This window comes from Setaria viridis, chromosome 2, assembly GCF_005286985.2.
Source record: "Setaria viridis chromosome 2, Setaria_viridis_v4.0, whole genome shotgun sequence".
NCBI classification, from domain to species: Eukaryota; Viridiplantae; Streptophyta; class Magnoliopsida; order Poales; family Poaceae; genus Setaria; species Setaria viridis.
The window spans coordinates 11,005,708-11,020,976 of NC_048264.2; positions in this window are offsets into that span (position 1 = coordinate 11,005,708).

Consider the following 15,269-nt stretch of genomic DNA (forward strand, 5'->3'; position numbering starts at 1 on the left):
GCAGCCTCGGCGTCGCCACGCATCAACACCCCACATTTGGTCTCCAGTGGAACTGTCTCCGCCATAGGACGGGTGGCCCATTTCCACGAGGAAGCGACCAAGCATGCAGAGGCAGCGGCCCGCCGACGCGACTCCCGTGCGCGTCGCCGCCACCTTGACTTCAACAACCTACTACCGAGGGACGCCCTGTTGGCTGCCCAGACTCTCCTCCGGCATCCACGGTAGAGGCTGGAATCGAGACCCCGGAGGGGCGATGGTTGGAGGATCTAGCCAAGTTGGTGGGCAAGGCTCAAGCTCCCTATGGGCCTAGTGAAAGCTCGTGCGGCCAAACTAGCCAGGACGGACGCGGGTCCAGTTTGGCCCGCCGCCTGTCCCCTAGCCGTTCGTGGAAGGACATCTTGTCCCCCCCCCTCCCCGCTTCGGGCAGCAAGACTTGCGCACCCTCCTTGAGCAAAACAGTTCAAGGAAGGATGTGCGAGTCACCTTGGAACGGAGCCGAGAGTGGCATCGTGAACCGCCCCGGACGAAAGACCAAGCCTCTTCGGGATCGGCCCCTAGGAGGGACTCTCAGCGTGAAGGAAGGACCTGCACAGATGGGGACGATGACGCTAGCCCATATGGGGCCAGGTGCCGCACCTTCACGGCTGACCTGTGCCAGGTCGATTGGCCAACCAAGTTCTGACCTGAGATCCTGGAGAAATATGATAGCACCATCGACCCGGAGGAGTTCCTCCAAATTTACACAATGGCCATCCAGGCTGCTGGTAGGGGACCGAAAGTCATGGCCAACTACTTCCAGGTCACCCTCCGCGGGTTGGCACGGTCGCGGTTCATGAATCTCCCTGTCGGATCTATCCATTCTTAGGCAAATCTGAGCAAGCAGTTCATCACTAACTTCGCGGGTTCGTTTACCTGACCAGGGATGGAAAGTGATCTTCACACTGTCCATCAGCGTGACGGAGAAACATTGTGGCAGTACATCCAGCGCTTCAGCCAAGTGCGCAACACCGTTCCCCACATGACCCCAACCTCGGTGATAGTCGCCTTTAGCCAAGGTCTTACCGACCAGTGGTTGAGGGGGACGCTAGGGACCCACAGCATTGAGACGGATCATTCGGGAGGTCCTCTACCCCAAGTGGCTGGCCAACCCTGTCATCGTGCCGAAGGCTAACGGGAAGCTCTAGATGTGCATCGACTACACCAATCTTGTTGACACTCATTATTGACACACTTTTAGTACCATTTAAGTGGTGTTTTCATACACATTCTTATGCTAACCCTCCACTTGGCAACTGAAATAACCCCATTTTCGCATATGCATTATATTTTGGAGGACATTCTGTTTTTGCGGGATATTGTACCTAAAAGCATATTTTTGGATAAAGCCTTGAACAAGCAATGAACCTGTCAAAAACAAAGGCCAGTGGGCTTAGAAAGAACCCAAGCCGATTGTCTTGGTGAAGCCCAAGCCGATCAGTCAGGGGTCTTGTGGCACCCTCCGACACTCATTTTTGGCAAGCACTCCTCCAAGATTACTTATGGGCTAAGAGTGTGAAGATATGCCAATTATCATTTTAGGATCAAAGAGGAATTGAAGAAGATCAAACGGAGATTTGGAAAGTTATCAAAGATCAATCTCATCCTGAAGCTATTGACGTGCCAACCCACATGCATACAAAAATAAGCTTGTAGAACATCAAAGGAGACTTGGCGACGAAGTTGGGTGTGAGGGGATAAAAGGAAGGGCCAGGCCAATTGAATATTCAGAAGCTCCATTATGTCTTCTTTCCAACGCATCAAGAATTTCTAATTTCGGAGATCCGTACAAGGAGTTATGATAGAATCTTGCAATGTTGCGCGTTCTGAAATCAGCTTGGGACAAAACATAGTGCCAGAGTAAAACGGGCATAATTCTTTCATCTAGAATCCATTTTAGGTAAATGACCACTTGATGGAAATGGAATTTGATTCACTTTGTAATGGAGTATAAGTTTGTTACATGTTCTGCACTTGATGTAGAGGAATTCAATGGAGAAGAGGCAACAACGAATGACGGAGAAGGTGGTGATGATGTTGAGGGATGATTGGAGGGCCTCTCTGCACAAAAGACAATGACTTGAAGTTGATCAAGATTGAAGGTAATAATATTAGAAGCACCATGATAGTACCAATCTTCTCCAGTGGGTTGCTCAAGAAGTGTCTAATTGAGTGATGCCATCAAGGAAGAAAACCACTCAGATCATCAACACAAAGTGCAGGAGCCCCCTCTAATCCCGGCACCTTAGCTAGAGCAAGAATTATGGAGAAGATGCATCATTGCCACCATGCTACTCACTAGTGCAACAATGCTGATGACCTTAAAACCAAAGGATGTGTGACATAATGCCCCAAAGATCACAAGATCAAGATCATCAACATCCCCGGATCAATTCATGACCTCAGAAGAAAACAACAAAATATTTTTGGATATTTAGAGGCCCCATGAAGTCTATGTTCCAATGAATCAAGAATAAAGGCAATCAGATATTCCTACAAGCGGTTATGGCCAAATCATCAAATGTCGCACGTTGTGAAATAATTCTGCACAGCACGCAGTGCTAAAATAAAACGGGCATAACTCTCTCATTTGAACTCCTTTTCAGATGAATGACCACTCGTTGGAAAGCTAATTTCGTAAACTATTCAGTAGAGCTATATTATGGTATATGTTCTATTCTGGGTGCAGGGGAAAATGCACGAAGAAGAGGAAGCAATAAGGCAATGAGAACAAGATGAAGGAGATGAAGATGACAACAATGAAGAGGAGCTTGGGCAATGCTTTCATCAAGTGTATATGATCAAATTAAGAAGCTTAGAACAAAATAAAAAAATGTCCGGAGCATTGTCACATGAAGACACAAGCGGGCTACATTCAATACATGAAGATGTTAGAAGCGAATCACGGAGGATTACAAAAGATGACATCAAGCTGCATGGACACTTTGGATTCTCACGCAAAGGACCATGGCTTCACATGAACATTATCGAGGTGAGAAGTCTAGCTATATGACTTTAGCTAAAGCGCTTCCGGGAGGCAGCCCATCTTTTTATTTATTTTGTTTACTAAGATGACGATCTATATTGTGCTTTTAAATTGAAACCATTGAGTAACTTTGTACCATTATTCTAACAAATTCTGCAACCACATGTTGTATGCTTTAAATAATATTGAGGGAGCACTTCGTTATTTGATCTTGGAAAACTTATAGACTCTTTTTGTATGCTATTAGTGTTTATAGTCTTTTTCTTTGTGTCTTTTTAGAGAGAAATATGAAGTATGGCACCACCCTTTAATTCTAAACTTGTGGCTAGTCAATTTAGGCTAACTTTTGTTTTATTTTAGACCACCTCCATATCATGTCATATCATTTTGTTTATCCACCTCCTGTTGCATTGCATTTTCATGTTGTTTTTATCAAAATCTTTTTCCACCTAAGCCTTCCTATCATCCCAGCGGAAAACTAGAGCCAACAGAGGTTGGATTAACTTGTGTTGATCAACTTGCTGTGAAGGTGTCTTTAGGGCAGTGTTTGTTGGGATCGGTAGAATCAATACACATTCTCCATTCCTTATTCTTTTTCTTTACAAGAACTGGATTAGCTAACTAGTGGGATGATACACCTCTTTGATAAAAACGACCGCTATCAGCATTGTAACTAGTTGGGGTGAACAACGAAGCTTTTGCCTGATCAGTTTAGCCTTCACATCGACCTTCAAGGAGTGCTCGACAAATTCCTTCGGAACCCCTGGCATATATGTTGGTTTCCATGTAAAAATATCCTAGGTGGCCTGAAGGAATCGACGAGCGTGCTTTCCTATTTGGGGTCCATGTTGGCCCTAATGGTCACTGTCTTTGATGAGTCTCCGAGGTCGAGCGACACCTTCCTCATCTCCTGCGGCTTTGCCTTGATTGCCTCCATCGCAGGCTTCTTCGTCGGGATCTCCAGCTCTTTCAGTGAGGGTGTCGGCGAAGAGGATGTTTAATCCGCTGCCACCGACAATAAGGACCTTTCCAAGGCACATGTTGCGGATTGTGGGGTTGATCACCAGGGGATATCTTACTGGCTTGGCCACCACACCTGGATGCTCGGCTCTGCTTAAGGTGATGGGAGCCTCGGACCACTGCAAGTATTCTGGAGTGGCTAGCTCGGTAGTGTAGATGATCTGCCTCTGAGTGACCTTCTGCTTCCTTTTAGACTCGAACTGCTCAGGCCCGCCGTAGATCATGTTGACGGTCCTGTCGGCCATCTGGAAGTCTTCATCAGCGGGATAGTACTTGCGCGACTCTTTGTCCTTGTTGACCTTGAGAGGTGGCTTCTCATAGCCTTTTCCTGAGAAGGCCCTCTTGAGGTCGAAGCACTATCAGACCATGAGCTTGCGGTCCTTGTGGTACGGGAATTGCATGTCCAGCATCTTCTGGAACTCCTCGGGGCTGATACATCCTTGCCCTTACTGCACTATAGTGATGTCTTCAGCCATCTTCCGCTTTCGGCCGCACTGCTCCCCCCTGCAGGAGGATTCAGGACGGTCAACGCATATTTCCACCTCACGGGCCCTTGGGCGATAGCGGCACTCCTCCTCCCATCGGGCCTTGAACTCATTGAGGTGCTCCTTCTCTGCCTCTTCTCTGTCCGGCATGCTATTGGTGATGGCGAACATCTCGTTGACATTCTTCGATGACTTCCTGATCCACTTGGTGATCAGCTTAACATTGGCGAGACCATTCTGGAAGGCACTCATAACATCGTGGTCCTCAATGAAGGGGACCGAGTCCTTCTTCTCAGAGAACCGATGGATATAGTCTTGCAGTGTTTCGTTCTTCCGCTGGTGAATCTGACCTAGGATCCTTTTACTTCCAGGCCTTTCCCAAGTGCCGATGTAGTTGCCGGTGAACAGCAAGCAAAGCTGCTCCCAGTTGTTGATGGCATCCCGTGGGAGCCTTGCCAGCTAGTTGCGGCAGTCCTTGGTGAGCATGATGGGTAGGTAGTTAGCCATCACGTCATTGTTACCTCCCGCCACCTTGACGGCGGTAGAGTAGATCTGGAGCCACTGTGCGGGGTCTGACTTCTCGTCGTACTTGTCGACGTCAAAAAGCTTGAAACCACGTGGCCATGTGACTTGGCGAAGCCTCTTGGTGATGTAGAGGAATCCATCGTATGGCGGAGCTCTTCCCCAACCTTTATGGGAATGGTCAATTGGTCTTTCTCCAGACGTATGGCCGTTGCTTGCGGAGTCTGGGTAGTCCAAGTAGTCGGCTTCCTTGTAGCCGCTCTCCGACTCAAGTTCGGGCGTCTTGCTATGATGTTCGCCCCACCGGGGAGGTCCGTGCTCTCGATCGTACTCCTCCCTTTGCCAGATCTCCTCATCATCTCGTTGGGAGACGCAACGATTGATCGTGTGCCTCGTGTCATGTCCTCGGTTGATCGGATCACGGAGGACTTTGTCTTGCCGTGAGCCAGATCATTAGGTCTTGGAAGTTTTGCCCCGCTTCTGTCAAACCAGCGGAGATGGGTCTGTACAGTTGATTAGGGTTGCGGCGGTCTGGACCATCACTTGCGCTCGAGCCAATCCTGGAGTGTCGGGGAGAAGTTTGGCGAGCTCTTTGTTGGTAGCGACAAGGTTCTCCTTCAAAGTCATGTAGACCTTATGACCGTTGTCTTCCATGGTGAACTTCTGCTCGAGGTTTCGAGGGCGAAGGGTGCGCTGCTTGCTACCTCGTGGCCTCCTCCTCTTGCCTCGGCGGGACTCAGCATGGTCTCCATCGCCATTGGCGTTCCCAACAACGTTGAGGATCTATTGTCGCCTAGCGGTTTGGTTGGCGTTCTTTTGAACGCACTGTGCCTTGGCCTACTCCATTTCCCCCTCCACGGTTCATTCATCATTACAGACCGGTGCCATCGGGGCGACAGCGTAAACGAAACCAGGGGCGAGTTGCTTTCGGAGTCGTCAGTATATTCAATGGAAGTTTCCAACTGGTCTTCATCTTCTGCCTCCAGCTCTGGACCCATCGCAGATTATCGATGTTTAAACTTGGCAACCTACCGAACGGGTGCCTGAGGTAGTGTTTTGGTTAGTGGGGCTCGTCGAGATCAGGTTCTCAAAGGTAAATGCAGACACACGATTTAGACAGGCTCGGGCCGCTAGATTGTGTAATACCCTATGTCATGTATGTTGGTTGGATTGAATTGCATTGGAGGGGATACCTACCTCACCTTATATTGCCGGGGTCAGGGTTACAGGTCGGTTGGTTACTAGAATACTAGTCGGATACGACTAGAGGAGTTCTACTCTTATTACAACGAGTACTTTCCTAATCCTCGACTAGTTCCTATTTTTCCATGTAGACTACACCGTCCTGCGCCATGGTCTCCATATCAGATGTGTCTCGGTGTCCAGCCCCATATTTAGAACTGTCCAAAGCTTCTAGTGGACCCATAGATGTATGTACGACAAGCCCTCGAGTACTTTTTAGTCAAATGCAGCAGTTCCGAGTACTTTTGTAGATTTCACCGACTAGTTTTGGTGTTCTTTGAGTACTTCATCTAGTTGAATCTTCAAAGGTAACTAAAAACTACCATGCAGCTAGAATGTGCTCAAATCTCATTTAACTCAGTCTCACATCCTTCAATCTTGAATTTTATATGGTAGTGCGATAAAAATCGCATTCCATATGGAGTAGCCCCCGAGCCTTAGGTTGAATCAAAAAATCAAGTTGAGGTTCAATCTGTAATTTGCATCACTTTCCCCTTAAAACCCGAAGTAAAAAACTTTTTGTCAATGGACACGTGGCACACATCCCCCGAGCCTTTAGCCGACTAGTTTGGTGGGTATAAGGTTCACCCTTCGGTCAACGTGACCATCTCTGGAAGGAGATCTTATCTCTTCCTGAAATAAAGGTTACCGCCAATCAGGTGTCCGAAATTCTGGGATCCTTTAAATCAAAAATCCCTTTATTTGCGCTGTTGTTACCGCACCGCTCTGATAAATAATAACGGAGGAAGTTATCCCTTCCATTTTACCTTTGCCAGTTGCCTTTCCAACTTCCACACTTTAACCCTAGCGTCACCATCATTGTTTGATCTTCGAACACTTCCACCATCGTCTCCCCACCAAGTAGCCCTCGAGCGTATGCGACTGAAAACGCTCGTGACATCAAAGATGGGAAGGAAGGCTGTTGCATCCAAGTACCGGAAGACCGCTCAGGCTGCGCCGCCAAATCCCGTCTATGCCTGGAAGTAGTTGACTCTGAAAGAGGAGTTAATCAAGGTGCTCGTAGCCACCAAGTTACTCCAAGATCAGAACTTCATCAACTGGAGATCTGCTTATGGCAACCCCTGCCCGTTGGAGATCTATCCCAATGAGACGATAAAATTTGCCCACTTCATTGAGTGGGGTCTCGCATTGCCGACTTCTAATTTCCTCTGGGGCTTGCTGGATTTCTATAAGTTGGAGTTGGTTCACCTGAACCCCAATGGGATCTTCCCAATTGCTATTTTCATGCACTTCTGAAGCTTTTCTGGGGATCAGGCCGCATTTCTTGTTATTCCGGAAGTTTTTTCGTGTGAAGTCACAACCCTCAAAAGATCATACTCTCTTGGTTGAAGGCGCCAGGATCCAGATGCGAGACAGTGAGCAGCCAGTATCTGGAATACAAGTTGATAGACTCCAATGCCAGGTGGAAGGAAAAGTGGTGCTACATTGGCAACCATGATCCAAAACTACCCAAACTGACAGGGCATCGCACCTGTCGGATTTAGTAGCCTGGCAGTCCACCAGGGGGTTACCCAAGTGGTAGATTTGTAGGCAGGGAGGATTGTGAGATCAAGAACTCGAAGGTAATCATGAGAACACAAAGGTTTAGACAGGTTCGGGCCTCCAAAGAGTAATACTCTACGTCCTATGTTTTGCTGGTTTGTATTTCTTTGCGCGGGTGCGAAGAATAGATCGGATGCCCTCAAGGGCAGGGAGAATTGTGAGATCAAGAACTCGAAGGTTTAGACAGGTTTGGACCTCCGAAGAGTAATACCCTACGTCCTATGTTTTGCTGGTTTGTATTGCTTTGCGCGGGTGCGAAGAATAGATCGGATGCCCTCGGGAGGCGCCCTTAGCTGCCTTATATAGGCTGACGACCTAAGGCTACAAGTCGGTTTGAATCTAATATAGTCAGTTGTTACACGGAAAGCAACCCGAGTCAGATTACAATAAGTATCCCACAATATCTGGGCTGATTTGAATCACCCGACCTCCTTAACTTGCGCTCCAAGCATCTTCACATCCTTGGCTTGCATGTTATGGTCGTGCGAGCCCACTTGCCAGGGCCGGCCAGTATCTTGGTCGGTGGGGATCCATGGGGTACCCATATTCCTCAGCCCCTCATGGAACAACCGTAGGCTTGATGAACCAAAACATAGAGATCGCCTCCAACTACCCGAGCTGATGAGTAGAATAGCGCAATTGAAACAAGAGGGCCTTACTAGAATCGGAGTGGCGTTCAGCTTTATGAAGCGACGCATCCAGCCCCTCCAGCAAAGGTGTCACTATAGCTATCAATACACCGGCCTGAACTATCCCTCCAGATTCTCTCTAGAAGAGGTCAGTACTGATGAAGTTCTGGTCAAGCTCAACCAAATATTTAAGAATGTGAGCGGGATCCCCATAATTGTTCGGGACTTCAGCGCCGTCAACCCGCCAAAGCCTGTAAGTACCCGTGGCCGTAGCCCCCAGTACTTATTTGAAGTTGTTGGGTTTGCTAACTTATCTTTCTTTGCAGGAAGATGTTGATTTGTATTTCTCTACTCCTTCTCCTCCCATATCCGAAGAATCCTGTGAAGCTGCTCCTTGCGTGGTTACGCGGGAACCTATGATAGGAGATAAATAGGAGGAGGAGGTACTCAAGTCTTTTAGTGGCACTAGTTCTAATGCCACAGATGATGTCAAGGCTCAGCCATCTGCTAAGGTTGGGTCTTCCTCTGCGGCGAAGAAACGCTCAGCTGCTGATGATCTTCAAGCTGCGATTCCTCCAGCACCGAAGAAGAAGCGAACCATTATTGCAAAATGGGCCGTGAAGGAATCTGTCATCACAAAAGATGTGCCTCCCACGGTAATTACTTATGAGGATCATGTACTCCCGATAGGTGTTTCCAATATCACCACCGTGTCTACTCAAGATGACATTGGTGGTTTGCAGGTACTCGACAAGACGACCGAAGCAGAGAAGGTGGCTACTGTGGCTGCTCAAAACAAGTCGCCGATCACCGAGGAGTTGATCGAGATTGAGGATGATCCAGAGCCTCAAGATGCCATTCAGGTTGATTCGAAGGTGGTAAACCCCACTAGCGCAGACACAACTCAAGCAGCAGAGGTGAAGCTTAAAGTTGGCCAAGATCCTATTGTGGATGTGCAGGCCGCATCGAAAGCACCGTCTTCAACTGTGCCACTGCGATTGTTTGGCGAACCCACCCTACGGCTGAGGAGGTCTTCAAAGTAATATTTATGCTCCTTTTGAGTACTAATTATAACTCAAAGTCGACTTGTTGTGTCGCTAAAGCTTTGTCTTATGCAGGAAATCCTCTGATATGGACCTTAGAGAGCTGGCTCAAGACCCGTGACCGATGGCAATGGCCTCTGAGCCCAGGACGTTGTCCGGGCCCAAGCAAGTCCATAGCCTGAGGAATACCCTGCAACGATGAGTAGTCCAGGTGCCATTTTCTTTGTAGCAATGTTGATGCGAGAAGTTATTTCATCTTTGACTAATGTTGTGTTGCTAGCCCCCAAGCAACAAGTACTCGAGGAGACGGTGGTTGCCCTAGACATGGCGACTGCTTCTGCAACCCCTGAGCAACCGATTGAGGGTGAAGCGACAACTACCTCTGGCATCGTGGCTGCACATATGGACCCCCAAGCCAGAGATAGAAGTCGAGGCAGCGACAACCCTTGAGGCCATGGCTGTTGATTCATCCTCCAAGCCTCGGACATCTGGTGGTCTTGCTGTGGTTCCACATGCGACCGCATGTGCTGAAACTGGCGGGGCTAGGAAGATAACTCTAGAGGATATCTAGCTGATCAATGATCCACTGTTGAACCCAGAGATGATAGCTGCTATCATGGAGATGCACCGTCATCTCAGCAATTATGGAGAGGTGGGTTGAAATTGTTTTGCTTTGTTGGCATAATGACGAGCACCCATGTGTTAACACGAGTATTGATTTTTGAATTCCGGGACTTGATCAATCGCTCCCGTTGCAAGTCGGAGATGCTTGAGGGGCATTGATACCATACTTCGTGTTGAGGCACTGGAGAAAGATCTTGCCAAAGAAAAAATGTACATCTCCCGCTTGATGATGAAGCATGACAGCTCGACGGCAGCCTTTTGGAATTGGATTCAAGTCTAGAGGATAAGAAGGAGCGTCTTGTTGCTCGCAATAAGTCTCTCAATCAAAAAATTGAAGGTAGTCTCTTCTCCTTTGATGTTCGTTGACTACTGATTTTATGTTCATTCTTATTAACCTCATGCTGATGTTGCGCAGAATATAAGAAATTGGAACCAGAGCTTCAAGCGTCAATCATTGATTGGAAAAATGCCTTCTATCAGGTGACAGGTCAACACGACAAGCTGGTGTTTCATGTTGAGAAGTTGGACCATGATCTGGAGAAAGAGACGCAGATGCATGAGGATGGCAAGGTTGATCTGGTCAAATACCATGAAGACCATCCGAGAGCGCGAAGCTGAGATGGAAGTTGTCATACTCACTCTGAAGGAGATATATGAAGCGGCCTAGCCAATAACGGACATGGTGGAGCCTCCAGGTGAAGGTGTAGAGCCCCGTCCGCTATCTGAAATACTCAAGGATGTGCTAAGGAAATTCACCAGCTACATTCAAAAGATAGCGAAGTCTGTCTCCAAGCAACTGCTGGACTTCGTCAAGTCTTTCTATCCTCAAGCTGATCCGACTCTTGTTGCAGAAGGTATAGCAGAGGACTGCTCTGACGAGCTCTTCAAGCAGTACATGCAGGAGATGGACCCCAATGCAAAAGAAATATCCAATCATCTGGTCTTTGAGTAGTTCTATATTAAAGCAAACATTAGTTCTGTATTGAAAACATGATATGAATGCTTTGTAATGTAAATTTTTTTTAAGTTTTGTTGCAATCTTTGTTGCTTTCGACTTGTTATTTTAGTGCATCTTACAACCTTCTCTGATATTTGTTCGTACGGTAGATGTGACTGTTTATGCACAAGGCTTCTTTGATGAGCCTCATCAGGCGTTAGTTGTGAGTACTCTTGTTATATGTTCCTTTGTTGTGGTGCACGAATACTCAAGCTGCCTGGGCTGTAGACTTCTTTAATAGAAGTCTTTTCAGGGTTTTGATGACTAGAGCCTACCTTTCCAACCTCTCTGAGTATTGATGTTATGCTCTAGAAAGACTGGAACTGCAGACTTGTTATTACAAGCCGCGACTAGATAGATTTGTCTAGTGGATAGTCTTTCAGGTAGTTAATTAACTCCTGAGGTACTGATGGCTTCTTTTTTGCAAGCCGTTGAGGGACACATGTGTCCAATGAGTTAACTAACTCATGAAGTTTACTGCAGACTTGCTTTGCAAGCTGCGATTTGGACAATTTTGAGTTGAATGACTCATACACTTGTTATTACAAGCCGTATTTGGGCGGTTTTGCTCTGGGAGCTGAATAGCTCATTAGAATTTTGCAGACTTGTTATTACAAGCCGTACTTGGGCGATTTTGCCCATGGAGCTGAATAGCTCATTGAAATTTTGCAGACTTGTTATTACAAGCCGTGATTTGGGCGATTTTGCCCAGGGAGCTGAATAGCTCATTTAGGATTACAGCGAACTTGCTTCAACAAGCCGCGATAAGGTAGAAATAAGTAGTCGAATTACGATGAGAATATGACTGCTTTGTTGAGTTGTAATTCTACAACTAGGGCTGATGGCCGATTTACATGAATATGCAAATCTAAATTACGGATAAAATCGACAGAGATACTTGATGTTCCATGAGTTGTCAATGTCTTCACCGAAGAGATATTGGAGCCTATACGACCCAGGTCCAGTGACCTTGGAGAAGATGAACAGTCCCTTCCATGGTGAGTTTAGCTTGTGCAGCCCCTTGGTGGCTTGGATACGCTTTCGAACCATATCGCCCATATTAAAGGAACATTCTTTGACGTTGCGATCATGATAGCGGCGGATTCCTTCAAGGTACCTTGCAGACTGGATGAGTATTGCACAGCGAGCTTCTTCGAGGCCGTCTAAGCCTAGATGCCTTATTTCTTCCACTACACCATCCTCGTACTGCCCAACTGTTGGAGATTTCCACATGACATCGGCAGGTAGGACAGTTTTGGATCCGTAGACTAGGAAGTAGGGCGATTGCCCTGTAGGCTTGCATGGCTGGGTAGGAACCCCAGCATTTTGGGTAGTTCTTTGAGCCACTTGCCTCCTGTCGTGTTTCCGATATCCTGCAGCCTTTTCTTGAGATTCTGCATTTTCTTGAGATTCTGCCTTTTCTTGAGAGCATCCCTCCGACAGCTGATCTGGGTTGATGGTGCAGTCCGTCCCCACACCTTCCTCCAAGATAGGAAAAAGGGAATTGTCGGCTGGTGGATGGATGCTGATAACAGCCCTGGGAGGAAGCGACGGCGTTCCTCAGACCATAAAGGAAACGGATCTGAGGGGTGGAACCAATCAGCGCCCCTCCGAGAGTAGACTCGCAGAGGGTTATGCACTTGGCCAGCTGGGATGCGATCCGATCCATAGCTTGGACAAGATCATCAGCGGAGAGAGCCATGGGGGCTCCGTCTCTTTCCGCCATAGGGTACAGTAGATTATCCATCGGAACTCATGGGTTCCTAATCTATAACAGTCTGTCGAGGATTGCTTGGTTAGCTTGGGCCTGGTTGCCAATAAAATTGGATCTGTTAGCTAGACCTGAGTTACTGCGACCAATGTCGTAGCCCGATTGGAGGTTTTGATCTTCTCGACCGAGGGACTACGGATGATGCAAGGCACCTCCCTGATGAGAAGTTGGCCCCTAAGAGGGACCGAGTTGTTGGCCGCACGATCGTCGGTGGCGAAGGCAGTGTGATGTCCCCATAAGGAAATTGCCACTCCCATCATGGCGAAGATGATGCAGCTCTTTGGGATCTTGACAGCGTCCATCAAGCTCGCCAACTGACACAGCGAACCCCTACCTAGCCCGCCAACTGTCGGGGGAATAGTCCGGCAGTCCACCACGGGGGTAGATTGTGTGGAGGGGATCAACACAAGGACACAGGGGACTTTACCAAGTTTGGGACACCAGATTGGTTTAATACCCTACGTCCTGTGCTTGGGGTTGTATTCTCAGCATGTAGCGTATCGAATATGGCTTGGGTTTTTGAGGGGGGTTCCTGCCGCCCTAATATAGTACAGGGGGCAGGGTTATAGATCTGATTCGACCTAATTCTAGTCAATTACAAGGAAATCTACTGCCTTTCGGTACAAGTTATTTCTTTACATATTTAAACATGCTTATCTGTAACTATATCTCTTGATGTTGATCCGTACGCCTATCCCAAGTCCCCCTCATATAGGCCATGGCACCCCCTTTGGAGGGCGGTTAGGCCCATCTGAGTGGTACCCAGGGGTTATATCCCCCACAATGACTTTAAAGGAAAAAAGTTCTACAAGGATGAAGGGAGCTCCACAGCGCGCGAACCTGAGGTTCTACGCCATAGAGAAGGGGAAGTCCACGAGCGTGGAGCACTACTCGAGGACAGGAGCGCCCCACTGCAGCTGAAGATGAGAAAGAGGGTAAAGGAGACACCCTCAATCAGCAACAGCACTAGCAACAGTAGATAAGGCCTCAACCCTGGGCAGAAGGAGCGCCTCCATGTCCACCATGGACACTCCGTCCACCCGGGTGGAAGGCGACCGGCAAGGAGTAGACACGTCAGGCACCTGCGAGACGTGCGGCAGCTATCTTCCCAAGGCGCACGACCATAGCATGCCAGGCATCTCGGCCACTGCAGGCACAGCACATTAATAACATCCCCCGTGGATGGAGATGTAGAGATGGGCCTACCCCTTTTACCATGGCAACCACCATGGAAAGCCGAAAGGTGGTAGGATAGGTGGTTGAGAAAGGGAAAGAGAGGTAGGATAGGTGCATAGACCTGAGGATCTGCACATCGCACCCCTGTACATTGCGATCCGCCGCACCTCCGCCTCCGCTCCTAGAGCACCACAACTCCCCAGGGTCATGGCGCTCTTTCAACTCAGCTCTCCAATGCTAAGAATGGTAGGATGCATATTGCGGCAGCCTTCCTTTCGGCACCCCCACCAGGTGAAGCGCTAAGGGAGAGATGAGGTCCAGGGGCAAAACCACCAGATCCCTTAAGAAGAACTAAGTGAACTGCGAGCTCCATGGCAGTGGTGGTGGACAAGGAAGGTGTTGGAGGTATGCCCTAGAGGCAATCATAGAGATGATGATATTCCATTTGTATCCATGATTTGTATACTGTGTTCATTGAATATCATTAAAGGCTACTTGAATTGATCTACAATTATATGAATTATATGTGGAACTCCTTACTTGTATGATTATTCTAAAGTTGTCCCTAGTCGGAGTTCATGTGAGGACATATATGAATATTAGACTAGCACATGTATTAGTTGATGACTATGTTTCACAAGTCATGGACATGGAGATGTCAAAGTAATAATGTGGGCACATGTGGAGACATGTGTTAGGACTGACCCAACACGAGAAGTAGTTCTCTCTTTACACAACATGTACGCTTTGTCCTTAGGCCTGAGATTATCGCATGTACTCAACATGTGGATCGACTTACTTAGGGGCTATCAAACGCTACACCGTGACATTGTAGTTAAAAAGGTAGCTTTCGGGTTTGTTAATAAGTATGCTGTGAGACATGGTCAATCAAGATGGGATTTGCCCCTCTCTGATTAAGAGTGATATCTCTGGGCCCCTTGAGTGATCGGATCCGAAAATGCATGGTCATGCTACATACAGTTAAGAGTTAACCTACAAAGGGATTCCGAATCATAGGATCGAGAAAGAGCGGTCGGCTTGAAGCTAGACCAAATATCGTGAGGCAAAGGGAATAGCATGTACGTGATGTTGTGACGGTTCGTCTCATATGATCTTCGTGTGCGTATAGGAGTTGGCACGTCTTGCTAGAGGCCGCTACCGACTATTGGGCCGAG